The sequence below is a fragment of the Bufo gargarizans genome, chromosome 2 (assembly GCF_014858855.1).
Source record: "Bufo gargarizans isolate SCDJY-AF-19 chromosome 2, ASM1485885v1, whole genome shotgun sequence".
Taxonomy (NCBI): Eukaryota; Metazoa; Chordata; class Amphibia; order Anura; family Bufonidae; genus Bufo; species Bufo gargarizans.
In genome coordinates, this window is record NC_058081.1 from 202,621,086 (window position 1) to 202,638,459 (window position 17,374).

The window sequence follows — 17,374 nt, forward strand, 5'->3', positions numbered from 1 at the left end:
TGGAGACATGCAAAAAGCTGGTCTGCAATTATAGGAAGCGTTTGATTGCTGTAATAGCCAATAAAGGCTTTTCTATTGATTATTGAGAAGGGTATGAATAATTTTGGACTGGACACTTTTGACTCAAATGTAAATAAATGCTGAGAAATGTTTTTTCCCCACAATAATGCCTCTTGTACATCGTCTTATTATCTTTTGGGAGACACCTATGTCATTTCCCGTCAAAAAATTACTTTCTGGTTGAATAAAAGTAAGTTTAAGTCAAAATTTGCCAGGGGTATGGATAATTATGGGCAGCACTGTATATTACAATGTTAGAGCTCTACGAATACTTTTTATATTGACCCTAATCCCCAAAAGTGCTTTTTCCCTTTGAGTCATATTACTTATCTCATCCATATATTAAGTCTTCAATCCAGGTTGTTTTCCATTGCCATTTTTTTTTTTACTGATCGTGCTAACACTATAGCGGCCCATATCACAAGTAATTGACCTAGCATTATAAAAAGGGCATACAAGTAAAAATTAAAGGGGTTGTCTCACAAAACATATTCAGCAGTTTTCAAAGCAGAACCTGGATCTAAATACTTTTCTAATTGCATACATATAGCTAGTGAGGTATTGTCACGGATAAGGATGAGGGAAACAATCAACCGTGCGATGTCAATAGGATAAGGGTAGCTGCTAGGCCAGGATGACAGGTCACCTCCTAGCTCGTCCCTAATTCTGACCCTGACTCCTAACCGTATGAGCCAACCCAGATGGTAGGAGGGCTCATACTCTGGAACCTAGGGTCCCTACTAGCCCTCAGGAAATCCCTGGACTAGGAGCAGGGTAAGACGACCTGTTCCTCCTAGACACGGATGAACAGGAGTCTCACTGGCCAAGGAGCAAGGAGAGGGGAAACATATACAGCATATGGATATGGCAGGTGAGTTAAACCAGTACTACACCTACCTGCCACAGACACGCTGACTGGAACCCGTGCACAAGTACTGATGTCCACACAAACATTAAGGACACAGCACACACACAAGTCACACAGGTACCCAGGACACCCATAGCTGCAATAAATATAAAGAGCATAAAAACATCTTCTTAACATCATACATATATTTTTTGACCACAAGGGTGGACCCAATGTCGGACTGGGGTACCTAGGGACCACCAGTAAAATTTATTTTGGGGGCCCACCGTACGGATACATTCAAATAAAATAAATAATCTAACATTTTTTTTTATATGAACATAAGCTGGTTGATGTGCTGTACATTGAATATATGTATGTAGTGTACTAAATCTACTGTGTTATGTGCCACTTGTGCAGGGGGTGAGAGACTAGGGGCCCACCTTGCTCAGGGGCCCACCGGGGGATTCCCCTGTACCCCTGTAGGCCAGTCCGAGCCTGGGTGGCCCTCACTGGATAGATGGCATATAAAGACCAGGAGGATAACTCCAGCATAAAGCATGGCTGGATTACCCCCCAGCTACAGGCATCCAGCAGAAGCTAAATAGCCCAAGCAGCCACACCCACACACACATACTAGGAAAGGAGTTAACCCTTCCAACACCAGACAAGGTAAGTGTCACTTAAAGGGGAAATGCACACACAACTAACTCCCGTGCACACCAGACATAGAAAGTGAACACATTCAAACACACGTTGCCAGGTGCAACCGCATGCTTTGACAGCGAGCCGCCTAGCAACCAGCTCAGTCTGCTACACTGCCAACAACATCATGTTGCCAGTGGCAACCACACGTGAGACAACATACTAACTGCCCTCACCTGCGGTAGACAACAAGCAGACTGCTGACAACTGCATGCGACACAAAGAGTCACGACCAAACCATAGCCGTGACACTCCCACCCCTCAAAGCCCCCCCACCAAAAAAAAAAGGGGAAACTGGTGAGGAACCCAAAAACAGGGACAGGAGAAGGGGAAAAGTAGGAGAATCAGTGTCAGCGCAAGCGAATCTGCCCAGAACTGCTGCCAGCCCCTGGAGCAACACACAGGAACCAGGGCACCAGCCACCAAACAATCAGGAGAGACCGCACTGATCACTGCGTCCACTCTCAGACACGGTTCCCACCAAGTCGCTGCCAGCATGCATCTTCCACCAGCATACACCAAAGCCAGTCTAACAAGGACTGCAGCTAGCCACACCGACACAAGTGAGAGAACCATTGAGACGTGGACGAGGAGAGACCCAACCACAAGTGCCAGTTCACACACATTGCAACCACTGCTACAGAGAACTGCACTGTATCAGGGTTCCCCTTTCACCCTCCCTCCGGAGGATAAGCATGTGTGCCAGAAAACGGCAGGCGCCACATGCTGCGCTCTCTTCCAAAGGTGGTACACTCCCACCCCTCAAAGCCCCCCCCAACCACAAAAGGGGAAAGTTGGTGGGGCACAACAAACAATGGGGGGGGGGGGAATGACAATACAGACAACGGTGACAATCGAATGGCGGAGAAAAGCCACTCACCGCGCCGTTAACGGTGAAACCCCCGTAACGCTCTCCCTCCGGAGAACGCGCATGCACCCCATCAACAGATGGCGATACATGCTGCACCCTCTTTCGAAGGTATCCAAGCAAGGAGCCTTTGTGGTCATACTGTCATGGATGAGAATGGGGGAAACCCTCAACCGTGCAATGTCAATAAGATAAGGGTAGCTGCTAGGCCAGGACGACAGGATCAGGGAGCAGGTCACCTCCTAGCTCGTCCCTAATTCTGACTCTGACTCCTAACCGTATGAGCCAACCCAGATGGTAGGAGGGCTCATACACCGTAACCTAGGGTCCCTACTAGCCCTCAGGAAATCCCTGGACTAGGAGCAGGGTAAGACGACCTGTTCCTCCTAGACACGGACAAACAGGAGTCTCACTGGCCAAGGAGCAAGGAGAGGAGAAACATATATAGCATATGAATATGGCAGGTGAGTTAAACCAGTACTACACCTACCTGCCACAGACATGCTGACTGGAACCCATGCACAAGTACTGATGTCCACACAAACATTAAGGACACAGCACACACACAAATCACACAGGTACCCAGGACACCCATAGCTGCAATAAATATAAAGAGCTTAAAAACATCTTCTTAACATCATACATAAATTTTTTGACCACAAGGGTGGCCCTCACTGGATAGATGGCATATAAAGACCAGGAGGATGACTCCAGCATAAAGCATGGCTGGAGTACCCCTCAGCTACAGGCATCCAGCAGGAGCTAAATAGCCCAAGCAGCCACACCTACACACACATACTAGGAAAGGAGTTAACCCTTCCAACACCAGACAAGGTAAGTGTCACTTAAAGGGGAAATGCACACACAACTAACTCCCGTGCACACCAGACATAGAAAGTGAACACATTCAAACACACGTTGCCAGGTGCAACCGCATGCCTTGACAGCTAGCCGGCTAGATACCAGCTCAGGCTGCTACACTGCCAACAACATCATGTTGCCAGCGGCAACCACACGTGAGACAACATACTAACTGCCCTCACCTGCGGTAGACAACAAGCAGACCGCTGACAACTGCATGCGACACAAAGAGTCACGACCAAACCATAGTCGTGACAGGTATTCAATTAATTCTATCTGTATAGCGCCACCTACTGTTTGCTCTTTTTCTAATTTCTCTGTCCTGCTCACGGAAGCACATGCTCAGTTCCATCCTTTAACTACCACTAGCTGCAGCAGACAGGACACGCTTCTGAGAAAGGACATGTCCCCTAAACTGACAGTTTGAGATTATTCTAGCAGAACAATTATAGCAATGAATGGGGAGATCTCTGGATCCATGTGAGGTACAGGGCTGGTTCTAGCTTTGTTAGAAAGAGAATGCCATGTACTAGATTTTATTTTTTACATTAATCATGGGATAATCCCTTTTATGCAACAGATTTATTCTAGAGAAAATTCCTTGTTTCTTAATGGGAACCTGTCAGCAAGAAAATGCAATGCAATCTGCAGGCAGTATGTTATAGAGCAGGAGGAGCTGGGCAGATTGATGTATAGTTTTATAGGAAAAAGATTCGTTATAAGTTGTATTTTAGTCATGTAAACCTCTATCCTTTCTAAACTTAAAGGGCATCTGTCAGCAGATTTGTACCTATGACCTGTTACATGTGCTCTTGGCAGCTGAATGCATCTGTGTTGGTCCCATGTCCATACGTGTCCGAATTGCTGAGAAAAATGAAGTTTTAATACATGCAAATGAGCCTCTGGGAGCAACGGGGGCGTTGCTGTTACACCTAGAGGCTTCTCATGCTCTGCAACTGCTGCCCCCTCTGCACTTTGATTGATAGGGCTAGGCATGATCATGTTTTCACTGCCTGGTCCTGTCAATCAGAGTGCAGAGGGGGCGACAGTTGCAGAGAACAGATCCTCTAGGTGTAACGGCAACGCCCCTGTTGCTCCTAGAAGCTCATTTGCATATATTAAAACTTGTTTTTTTTCTCAGTAATGCGGACACACATGAACCAACACAGATGTCTTCAGCTGCCAAGCAGACATTTAACAGGTCAGCCAGCTTCATAGCTACAAATCTGCTCATAGATGCCCTTTAAGAGTCCAGTGGGCAGTTCTACTCAGTGACTACCTTTGTATGTTCATTGATGCTGGGACGGCTGTCAATCACTAATCACAGAAAGAGCAGGGATTTCAATGAATAAAGTATAAGTAATACTGAATCGTTTCCCATAAAACTGTATACCAATCTGCTCAGCTCCTCCTGCTCTATAACATGCTCTGCATTTTCATGGTGATAGATCATTAGTATCTCATTGGTGCGGGTCCGACACCTGGCACCCCCACCAATCAGCTATTTGAAGAAGCTGCAGTTCGGCCAGTGACGTCATGTTCATCAGTCACATGGCCTCTTCAAACGGCGCTTCTACCTCTTCCAACAGCTGATTAGCGGGGGTCCCAGGTGCCAACCCCCACTGTTCAGACAATGATGACCTATCCTGAGGATAGTCAGAAAAAAGAAAAAAACTACCCCGGATAGCCCCCAACGCAAATAGAAAGGACAGTGCCTACATATATATCTAATAGATGTTTGGGGGTACCCGAAAGAGGATGACTCGGTACAAGCTCCGAGTGTAATGGCAGAAAACAGAGGAAAGAAGCTCAAAGTACCAAACTAGTAGTTAGAAAAATATAAGTTTTTATTAAATACATGATTAAGAAGCACACACATAATGGATGCCAAGGACAAGGTAAAGGGAACAGGGAAGAGAGAACAAGCGCCACCCTGGACAAACACACTGGTCTCAAACAAATATAAATAAATAATATATGAAAGATACTGCTGTAATCATGAGAGAAACACAACTGTGTAGGATACAATGCCCAACTCATGAATGCAGTGTACAAGAAAATTATGATATATATTAGAAAGGTAGAGATCAATAGAGGAACCCACCATGGCTGTGGTGCATAAGATACACAGGGCATAGGCAGTACAAAAATGCCTATGGCGCTACCCTGGTCTTCTTTCACATCTGGTCCTCTTCTGGTGAGTCTTAGATCACAGTTTCCCCGCCGTGGCTATGTGCTGCCGATGCTGAGACCTCTCACTTGGCCTGTAATCATCCATTGGTATACTGTTTGTGCATTTTTGTACTGCCTATGCCCTGTGTATCTTATGCACCACAGCCATGGTGGGTTCCTCTATTGATCTCTACTCACCTTTCTAATATATATCATAATTTTCTTGTACACTGCATTCATGAGTTGGGCATTGTATCCTACACAGTTGTGTTTCTCTCATGATTACAGCAGTATCTTTCATATATTATTTATTTATATTTGTTTGAGACCAGTGTGTTTGTCCAGGGTGGTGCTTGTTCTCTCTTCCCTGTTCCCTTTACCTTGTCCTTGGCATCCATTATGTGTGTGCTTCTTAATCATGTATTTAATAAAAACGTATATTTTTCTAACTACTAGTTTGGTACTTTGAGCTTCTTTCCTCTGTTTTCTGCCTATCCTGAGGATAGGCCACCAATATTCAACTCCTGGAAAACCCCTTTTATAAACGGACCTTACTGTTTTTATAAGGATATGTTTACTAACAGGCCTTGTATAAATCATTGGGATCCTGCTGTTATTCAGCAAGTGTAGGCTATCAAAATTCATAGATGAGGGCTCTCTCTTACCCGAGCAGCCATTGAACTGAATGGGATTGCAATGCCGCTCACAAGTTGCCGCGATTGTGACTTCAGAATCGCAAAAAATCCGGCAATCATGCCTCAATCCCATTCTGTTCAATTGTTGAGCTGCTATATAATCACCTTTGGTCGCGGCCAAAGTTGCTTCAGCCTTATTAAAGGGGTCTTCTGCCCATTTCACCTAAGCAATAGTTTGCACTAACCTGCAGAAGGGAGGTTCTTTAACATAGTACTTACCTGTGCCTCGCTCTACGATGCCACCATCTCAGCTGTGCTCGCACTTCTGCCTGGCTCCCACCAGGATGTGGCCGCTTCTTTTCCTGTTCAGCTGCATAGTGGCAAATAGAAAAGAAGGGACCACATTTGGTCAGGACGTGGATGGAAGAGCTCACAGCCAGTGCAAGGGCAACGTAAGCAGCGGAGTGAGGGAGTACTATATAAAAGGTCTTCTGCATGTTAGTCCGCCACTTAGGTGAAATGGTTGGAGAACCCTTTTAAGCCATAAGAGGGCACCGATACAGTTTCATAGGTCTTTACCGCACCTTTCTATGAATCCAGAGTTGTGTATTTATTAGAAGAAGAAGATCGAGCCATGCTCGATCACATTCCATAATATAGAACTGCAGGAGACTCCATATGATGCCATACGGGCCGCCGAGATCTTACTGATAATTGTTCTCAACAATGAGATCTCCAATCATCTGGTGACCTGATTCCATCCAGGTTAGCTTTTTCGATGCAGCATTTATTAGGATATTCACTCCTTAAAGCGCAATTGCCATGAAGACACAACACATGTACTTGGCAAAGATGTTTCTCCTTCCTTCCTCATGTATTAATTACTATAAATCATGTTGCAGGAGAAGTGACTGCAACTAGCAACAGTTACTGGGAGCTTAAGTGCTGAGATGGGCTTTTGTGCACCGGCGTTCTCCATGGTGATGTCATACCCACTGCTGTTATCTGAGAGGCATATAGTTTAGGATAATCTACTTTAAAAAACAAGACTAGCTCAGTATTGGGGATACTATTAGATGTAGACTAGAACTGTGTAGTGCATATTATAAATTGCAATGTGAATGCCGGATTAACACTGGATTATCTTCATGGAGTGCTGTAAAATATGCAGCAATGAAATGAAAAATAAAATATATATATATAGGTTTATCATGTTTCCTCAGTGTTTTCATAAAACAGAAAAAAGTAAGGAGTAATGCCTTGGAAGATGCTGATTACATTCAATGTTGGGAAGCTACAGACGTGAATTTGTGGAAGCTATGTGTGCAAAAATATTTTAATGATTTAATAATTTTAATGTTGGTATTATTTCAATGCATTGCTGGCTCTGCATAATGTCAGTCTGTGCAGATCACAAGCAGAGGGCTTATATATATTAAAAATAAAAATAAAATCTGAAATAATATAGTACATACATGACAATTCCTTTCTAACGAAGCTGTGTACCCTAACGTGAATATACACCTTGCAATAATCGGGCAGATTATTGGGAACGAATGCTCCTGGGAACGCTCATTCCTGACAATCTGGCCATGTGAATGTGCCGCCGATCACCTGATAAACAAGCGAAACGCTCATTCATCGGGTGATCCTGTAGTTTATGCAGTCACTGAAATTTTCAACTCTGGGCAGCAGATCGTGATCGTCTAAACGGTGATCTGCTGCCCAGAAACAATGCAGCTGTATGAGGATGAGTGATCGCAAACGTATTTTCTTTCTGTGTCAGTTTTTTTTGCGTATACGGAACCATTCATTTCAATGGGTCCGCAAAAAAAACTGAAGTTACTCCGTGTGCATTCCGTTTCCGTATGTCCGTATTTCCGTATGTCCTATTATTGTCCACATTACGGACAAGGATAGGACTATTCGATTAGGGGTCAGCTGTTCCGTTCCGCAAAATACGGAATTCACACGGATGTCATCCGTACTTTTTGCAGATCCGTTTTTTGCGGAGCGCAAAATACATACGGTCGTGTGCATGAGGCCTGAGGAGGTGATCACTGCATGTAAATGCAGCAGTCTCCTTTACTTAACAAGCAGCCCACTGTCAGGAAGGAACACTTCCTTCCCGACAATCTGCTGCTCATTGCACAGTGTAAATGCACTTTCACACAGATTCAGGGATCCTTCCATTCTTGCTAGAAATTGCTCTGCTAGATTCTTTTTAGACTAACAGCTCAGTGAGCATATCCTTTCTCTTGGGACGTGCCATTTCTGCTACCGCTCTCTCCCTATCATAGCTCAGAGAACATGTCCTTTCTGCTGCAGGTCTCTTCCTATCACAGATGAGGGGGCATGTTCTTCCTCAAGTGGGGTATCCTTTCAGCTGCAGCTCTCTCCTTGCAACTGTTACAGCTTCTAACAGTATATATAGCAGGTCGCAGTTGAAGGATGGCACTGAGCAGGTGCAACCACCTCAGTAGGTTGACGTGCACATTATTATACAGATTGAACACTGGGGGCATTGAACACAACTAGAGCATTTTTGTTACAGAAAGATTACAAAAGTAACTCGTTTTTCATGGTAAATGCCGTTGCATCCCACAGTAGCACAATAGTGGGGTTATTGTCACTTCTGGTCCACGTTCTCCGGATCCACCTCTTTACTCCTGTTGGTTTGATGCTCTGTTGCTCATTAGAGTATCTCTTACATGGTAGATGTGGTATGGGCAGAGTCTTGCCTTATTTAGATTGCTGTTCTGTTTGCTCAGTCTGTATGCGCTAACCTAGAGAGAAGATGCCATTCTCTAGCCAGACTAGATTTATATTTTCCTATTTAATTGTATATATTTTAATGTGTTCTATATTTTTTAGATGTCTTCTGCAGAATCTGGAGATAGAGGCTCTGCTGGGCACAAAGCTGCCAACCAATGCAAACATCTAGCATTGATAACTATGAAAACACTAGGTGTCAACAGTGTGGGATTAGAGACTCTAATGAAGAATACGCAACCATTAGAGATGTTGCAGTGTGGGTCAAGTATTTTAGGGATAGGGATTCACTATCATCCAACAGAAGTAAATGTGCTTTAAAGAGACGCTATGCTACAGGCATCTGTAGCCATTGCTTCTTCTGAAGTCACTAGGAGCCTTAGAGGATGGCTTTCTCAGAAATATGAGGACACTGACAAGGGGTGTCCATAGAGATGGCATTCTTTATCCATTTAGGTATGTTAATTTAGCAACTGACTTCCTTTGTAGCTATAGCCCTTTCCACTGCATGCAGATGTGCCCTCCGGTTAAAGCTCTATTTTGGATAACCTGTCCAAATTCTATGTAATCTGGAATTTGTTCTGGGCCAGTTGATTGGGCCAGAGTTGGACAAATAATGGAGGAGTTGTCTGATAAAGAAAGGAAGTCTCTTCCCTAAGTTTCCAAACGTCCAAGGAAGCAGTTTTACAGGAAGAGATCTCCTCAGAGGCACAGCTGGTATCAGAGACGAGGGAGAGCTTCTGGCAGCTCTAGAGGAAATTCTTCTAAAGTTTTTCGGGAGCACTAATATACAAACAAAAAGCAGGCTTTCTGACACCAGGAGAGCCCCAGTAGCAGGGCAACAGTTTTTTTTCCTTCCTACATGACAGACCCATATAAAAGATCTGTGGGTGTTAGAGAGAGTAGAAAACGGTTATGCTATAATTCTCATTGTCCCCCTCAAGATTCCTGATTACAGATCGCCTAAGATCCCCCAGACAAGAGGTCTTGGAGAACTCAGTTCTAGAGTTAGTGTCATAAAATATTCTAGATTATGTTCCCGTGTCTGAGAGAGTGGGGGAATGTATTCCAGCGCATTTTTGGTGGCAGCATAAGGTATTTCTAGTTGAGAGCATTGCCCTTTAGCATTTTCACCATACCTCTTGTAATCATTGAGGTGATTGCAGCAGTTGTCTCTGTGTTGCGTCTTCAAAACATATCACGGTGATACCATACTTGGACGATTGGCTAATATTAGCCGCTACGGCTCAGTTACTTCATGAACATCATCAAGTCATGCTCTTCTTTCTGGAGGAATTAGGATGGCTTCTGGAGGAATTAGGATGGTTCAACCTGCCTCCTTCTACAAGAAAAAAGTTTTCTTTATCTTCATCATGAAAGAAACTCAGAATTTGGAATTGGCTGAATTTTTTCCAAGTTCTGCTCAGAACCCTGATGAGATTTCTGGGGTTGCTAACTGCTGCAGCAGAGGAAGGACTGTGGGCCATGTGAAACCTAAGGACTCTTCAGTCAGAGATTTTGGAGAGCTGGAGACGGGAGCCCAGAGATCTAGACTCTCTGCACTGTCTCTCATCCAGGACACGCCAGTCTCTCAGATGGTGGATTGTTGTGACTATGCATCCCTGTCAGGCTGGGGAGCCCATTTTCTGGATCTGACGGTAGTTGGAATGTGGTCTCCTCTGGAGAGAGCCATGTCTTTCAATCTCAGAGAAATAAGAGCCATCTTTTTGAATTTCTCTCACTTCACTCATTTTCTAGAAGGGAAAGCAGTGTCAGGTCCAACAACATGACTTTAGTCATATGTATAAACAAGCAGGGAAGAACCAGATCTATAACCCTTCTAAGAGAAGTTTAGAGGATCATGAAATGGACAGAACATACAGTAACTCAGATATCAGCGGTTCATGTAAGAGGCTCACTCAATACTGTTGTGGACTGTCTGGGTTGCAACCAGACTGTTCCAGAGGAGTGGTTATTGAATCAAAACACTTTCAAGTTGATAATACAGAGATGGGGTGTGCTAAACTGAAGAAATTCTGTTCCCTGTACAAGGAAGACAATTCACTATCTGTGGATGCCATGTCAATCGAGTGGAATTTCAAACTAGAGTACATTTTTCCACCATCTTCCATGATACCGAGGGTATTAATGAACATCAGAAAGGACCAGGCTACAGTAATTGCTATCATGTCGTTCTGGTCCAAGAGTCTGGACACACTCAATGTGAAAGCCTGTAAATTGACAGGTTTCTAATAAAATGCCAGAGGATTTTCAGACAGAATCTTAAATATCAGCACTCAATCGATGGGGGAATCAACAAAGAAGTCTTACTTAAGGGTGAACAGGAGCTTTTTTGCTTGGTGTGAGGCAAAGAAAGTTGACCAGGAGAGGCTGTCAGTGGTGAATATATTAGTCTTTCTTCAGGAATTATTTGATACTGCCTAAGTCCATAAAGTTAAAGATACAGTGAAGAGATTTACGGTATGGCTGGCGTTTCTAAAGGCCTAACTAAAGGCCTAAGGTCTTCAAACCACTTTAAGCATGGGATCTCTTAGTGGTGCTGAACCAGCTATGCCTTCTTCCCTTCGAGCCCTTGGAATAGGTGGACTTTCGATTCTTTTCTTTGAAGACAGTCTTTTATTGGCAATTTTTTCAGTCAAAAGATTGGGAGAACTGCAGGCTCTAGCTGCCGAAAAAAGTATTAATGAGATTTCTACCATCTTTTACTCCTTCAGTTTATTATCCTCAGCCAGCCTTTGAGGAGGAAATGAATCTGCATACACTAGATCTGCCAGATGTTAAAACATTTACATAGGAATAACATGGGAATTTTGGAAAGAGGATAATCTTTTCATTGTGTTTCAGAGAAGAAATAAAGGGAGCAAGGCTTCTAAGCCTATCATCTCCAGATTTATATGTTAATGCATTAAGCAAGCGTATCAGCTAGCAGGTCCTATTCCTTCAGAGTTTACTAAGGCACATCCTACCAGATCCAAAACGTCCTCTTGGGCAGAGAGAAGCTCTGCTACTCTGGAGCACATACTGTATGCCTAGTGGCTGCATGGAGTTTTTCGCTTTGGAGTGAACTTCATGAACCTAGCTAACCACACCCACTTTTCCATCCACATTACAAAACTGAAGTAAATGGTGAAAAAAGTTGCAAAATTTTGCGCATTCACTTAAATTTTGTGCAAAAAGCCGTAAAAGCCCTTTTTTGAGACTTTTTGATGCCAGAATTCCTGAGCTGAAGGTATGATAAATCAGGACCAATGGAAACTCTTAAAAAAACTGTATAATAGACCATATAAAAGCCAACAACTTGTTCAACCGAAAACAGCATTATTTCGGGCAAATCATGTAAAAGTAATCTCGTTGACTGACTATGATGCTAACATGTTGAATTAAGATGGCGATGTGGATGTTGCCATTCTGGTAAATCCATATAAAGAGCTGTAGTGCCGTATAAACAGCTAAAAGATACATTACTGAAGGTTGGCATTAACCCCTGGACAGTTCCTTGATTTACAGTTGGCTAAAATATAGATATCAGTGTTGTTAATGGTGTACAGTGGTGTTGTCATGGCGACATTCTGTGCCCACCACCATCCTGCTCTCCGGGGAAAGCATGGGCGCCACACCTTACTTCTGCCCAGGGCCGGACAAAAGACTCCTTTGTCCCATGTTTCAGGCTGCAGCCTGGATGCTAGATGTCTTTCTATGTGTGTATTAGTGCCTGCTCATTGAAGCTCTCCCTTCAGCACTGCAAGGATTAATTTCCCTTTTTACTCTGTATTCAGCTGTTTGACTAATGATAAATAAACAATATCTAGAAAGTGTTAATTGAGTTTTTTCAATGGCTTTCGACAGCTTTTGTCACAAGATAACACTGTGACGTGTTATCACAGTTCATTTCAGCTCTGCTATATCTGGATATGCTGGGCTGTTTGTTCCACTCCTTGCCTGAGCAATAGATTCCTTTTGGTTTTGACACTTGCTAAGCCATACAAAAGAGCTATAATCCATTTGTCTTTTTACTAAATTCTGCATGTTTATTGGATACTAACTCTCTGCTACCTGTTCACTTTACTGACCCTGGGCCACCTATTCTGACCTGTGGACCGTTACACAGATGTGCACATACTCTGCCTTTTTCAGACTATGTGTATTGCCTGATCCCTCTGTACTTGGCATTGACCCTTTGCTGCCTGACCTGATCTCCGACCTGATTCACGGATTTGTACAAACCCTGCCTGTACTGGCCTCATCCTCTCACTGATTATAAGTTTTGCCTGATCCCTCAGTGCCCTGCACTGGGGTCTATGACATTGGTCAGCTGTCAACCCGGACTATTCCAGGAGGTAGCAGCCTGGTGGCTCCCCTGCATAAAGGCCAGATTCCTGTATAGGGGTTAAAGGGTAAAAACCAGGTGGCTGCCAGGAAAATGCCCTCAGGACTAGACCACATTCAAACTGGTTGATTGGCACAGTGGGTCCACACTCACTGACAGTTTGCTCAGGCCATGGATCCTGCTGATCCACCATAAAAATGACTTTACCCGATGTATGCCAGGAGCTGGCTTGACAGTGTCATCGCCACGAGCGACTGCTAGATTTTGTGCACAATATGTCCACCTACCTGAACACTTTGTTGCCTCAGCCGCACCCCTGTTTCAAGTCTTGCCTGCCGGAGGTTCCAGCTTACACCTAACCCCAACAATATCATGGAGATCCAGGCCCACTTCTGCTATGAGGTAAAACATTTCTGAGGGCTGAGGGCCACTAGACCTGAAAACTATGAGGCAGTTGAATGGCACAGGAGATCACGATGACATCGCTGCGATGATGTCATTGCGGGATGATTTGATGTCACGCCGCACCCCACCCCCTTGACAGTGACCTCCACAGGGGCCCGCCCCCTTAACAGTGACCTCTACACCACCCACCACTTAACACTGACCATAGGCTACAGTCCCCTTAACTGATCTCCACCATTCCCTACCCCCTTAACAGAGACACAGTACCCCATTCCCTTAACATTGACCTCCACTGTACCCTGCCCCTTTAACAGTGACCTCCACAGAGCTCCGTTCCCTTGAAATGTGACTTCCACAACACCCCTCCCCCTTTAACAGTGACCTCTACAGCACCCCACCCCTTAACACTGATCTCCAGTGGACTGTCTCCTTAACTGTGACCTCCACTGTTCCCTGCCCCCTTAACAGAGACCACCACGCATGCCCCTTTAACAGTGACCTCCACAGCATCCTGCCCCCTTATCAGTGACCTCCACAGCAGCTGCCCCTTTATTAGTGACCTCTATAGTACCCCATTCTCTTAACAGTGAGTTCCACAACACCCCGCCCCCTTAACAGTGGCCTCTACAGCAATCTGCCCCTTTTAACACTGACCTCCATAGCAGACTGTCCACTTAACTGTGACCTCCACAGCAGCCTGCCCCTAGAGTGGCCAGAGGTCCGGTTTTAGGCCAGACAGTCCGGCTTTCAGACTCCCTGTCCTCTGTCTGACGCAGGGCCTGGAAGGGCACCGGGATGTCCTTTTAAACAGCTCACTCTTAGATAGCAGCACTCTGCTGTCTGAGCGTGAGCTGCAGTAGGAAATTCACCCTCCCTCCCACCCCTGCAGCTGACAGAAGTTGATTTTTACCTTCATTTTTTTCAATACCCATCTAATGTGGAGTGAGGGCGTGGCCTAACCGGGTCATCCACAGAGGCCTGCCCCTTTAAAGCTGACCTACAGCAGTGACAAAAAAAGAGTGGAAAAAATTATCTTCTGGGGTGTTGGACACTAAAACTATAATTTATTGCTCACAAATCATTAAAAAACTATTGAAACTATAAAAACAGACACACAGGAGGTGGCACATTTTGGAGGTGGTCAGACCGCCCCCAAAATGTGTCACCTTCTGCATGTTTGTTTTTAATGATTTGTGTGCACTAAATTACAGTTTCAATGTCCAGCGCCCCAGAAGATAATTTTATCCTCTCTTTTTTTGTTTTCATCTATATCAGGTTCTGGCATAGATATCCCGCTTGGTTGGGAGCAGCGTTCACTGTATGCACTGTATGGCACAACTAGTTCTGCTAAGCGCAATTACATTGCCGGCCATCAGTGTTATTGCTCGTGCTTCAGTGTCCAGCCACTCAGAAGACCATTTTTTCTTTTTTTGTTTTCATTCTATCCAGAGGATAGGTCATCATTTAAAAAGTCACAGAAAACCCCTTTAAGCGCCTTCCATGTGGACAATTTGTCATCCCCAGGGCCTTATTTATTTAGTATCCCTCAGTATATCATGCAGATAGAAATGTAGAATTTTACATCCATCTATGTAGGCATATTTAATCTCGGTTCCCCCAATGTACAATGTACAGTTTGATTTCCCCCATGGTTCTAGCAGTTCATTTTTTCTCAGATAACCAGAAGAGGAATTTGTTATATAAGCTATAAGTAGGTACGTTTATATTGTCTCCGGGGTCTTTGTTCTATTATTGCCAAAACTGGGTTGGTTCTCAACCTCACTGCCATGTATTAGAACAGAATGGGTGATACTGACAAATCGTTTTAATAATAGTTGCACTGGAGGGTGAAGGTTAATAAGTGCTTTGTGATGAGCAATCTCGCTTATATTGTAACATTCTCCAAGAAATACTCTCTTAATACCAACCATTAACAATACTGGTTCTGCTTAGAGGGCAGTTCCAGTTAAAATGATTTTTTCCTACCATCCCTCTGCCCTACGATAGAACTACAGTATAGATCCATAGGGTCTTATGTCATTGTATGTTGGTATATACTTATTGGTATACAAACAGTAACAGTGTTTTTTAAAGGGGTTCTCTCGGAATGATTTAAAATGGCCGCGAGCAACCTGTCCTAGAACGTGAATAGGACTCGGCTCCACTTGTAGAGCTGTCTAGGGTGGTGAGGGGGCGGCCTCGCTATACAGTACGCGCTTGTACTTGCTTATACTACATATTGGTGAGTTTTCCTGTCAGGCTACTCAGCCATGATGGCATATCATAGGCAGGATCACCTCATTACCATCTATTATAGAGCAGCGTAGTGAGGCCCCGCCTGCTCACCTCCCCCTAGGCAGCTCTGCAACCACTCCAACTCACATTCTAGGCCAGGTTGTTGACAACCATTTAAAATAATTCCTGGAGAACCCCTTTAAGGGAATGTGTCACCTATACTTTTTGTCTGCCAGTTAAAACCAGACCAGACGCATTTTTTTTTCTCAGGCCAAGTTCACATCACCACTAAATATTACGTTGCTCTGCTTTGTTACAGGAGCAGAACAACAGGAATAACAGAAGTGGTGGAGAGGGCACATAACTGACCCAAACAGCTCCAAATAGACTCCATTGACTATAATGGAGTCCGTTCCGTTTGGTATTCAGTATTTTCACTGCAAAAAAAAAAGTGTTCTTTTTGTTTGGTCTTTTTGACAGAACCTGCAACAGAAACCTAAAACAGCCTCCAACGGCCTAATCTGTTTTTCTTTTCCCAATTATAAATTTGATTATTCTATTTCCTAAGCATGATTATGGGGGACGCCATCTTTCCTGAGCAGCATTTAGAGATATGCTTTACAGCAGCCACCATTGGCCATAGGGGAGGGGACCTCATAGACTTCTATGGGAGAGTTTACTAGGCATGCTCAGTGACCTGTACAGAGGTTAGGAGGGAGTAGATAAGCTGTGATAACACCTATTGTGAATGGTCAATACTGTGTTATCTAGATATAGCTGTTATTTGTCTTTTTGATTGTGCCTGTGATGATACTGAGATGACTGCTGAAAAGTGATCGGTACAGTCTAAAAACTGGTGCCATTTATTAGGTTTAGTGTCCACTGCAAAATCACTCAGCCGCCAGCTGTCTGTCCTGACTCCCTCCCAGCACCCCCATAAACATATAGATTGGCTGAACGTGTCTGTGTATTCTATGGGGAGAGAGGAGAAAGTCACATTTCTGGTGGTGGATTATCTCCAGGAAGAACAAAAGGATTGGCCAGAAAGATTTATTTTGACCACTCCTTCTATCCTCTGACTTCGGCCCAGTTTTGGCAGCTTCAATGGGGCAGCAAAAGATGCGGACAACACTTTGTGTGCTGTCCGCATCCGTTGCTCTGTTCCGTGGTCCGAAAAAAAATATATAACCTGTCCTATTCTTGTCCGTTTTGCGGACAAGAATAGGCAGTTATATCAATGGCTGTCTGTGCCGTTCCGCAAATTGCGGAACGCACACAGACGCCCTCCGTGTTTTGAAGATCCGCAATTTGCGGACCGCAAAACACACAACGGACGTGTGCATGAGGCCTTCATCTGTCAAGGGAGAGTCGAGAGGTCCCCATACGCACCAAACTGTACGCTGAAGCAACATTTGGCCGACAATACACTAATGTGTATGGGGCCCTTAAATCGCATCTGTCAGCAG

At 44.3% G+C, this 17,374-nt stretch overlaps 1 protein-coding gene across 10 annotated transcripts in view; it reads right to left on the minus strand.

The window, feature by feature from the left end:
• The window catches only part of SHANK3 (SH3 and multiple ankyrin repeat domains 3), a 393,399-nt gene that overhangs the window by 298,004 nt on the left and 78,021 nt on the right, over positions 1-17,374 (minus strand). The gene's annotated exons all lie outside the window — the stretch shown is intronic.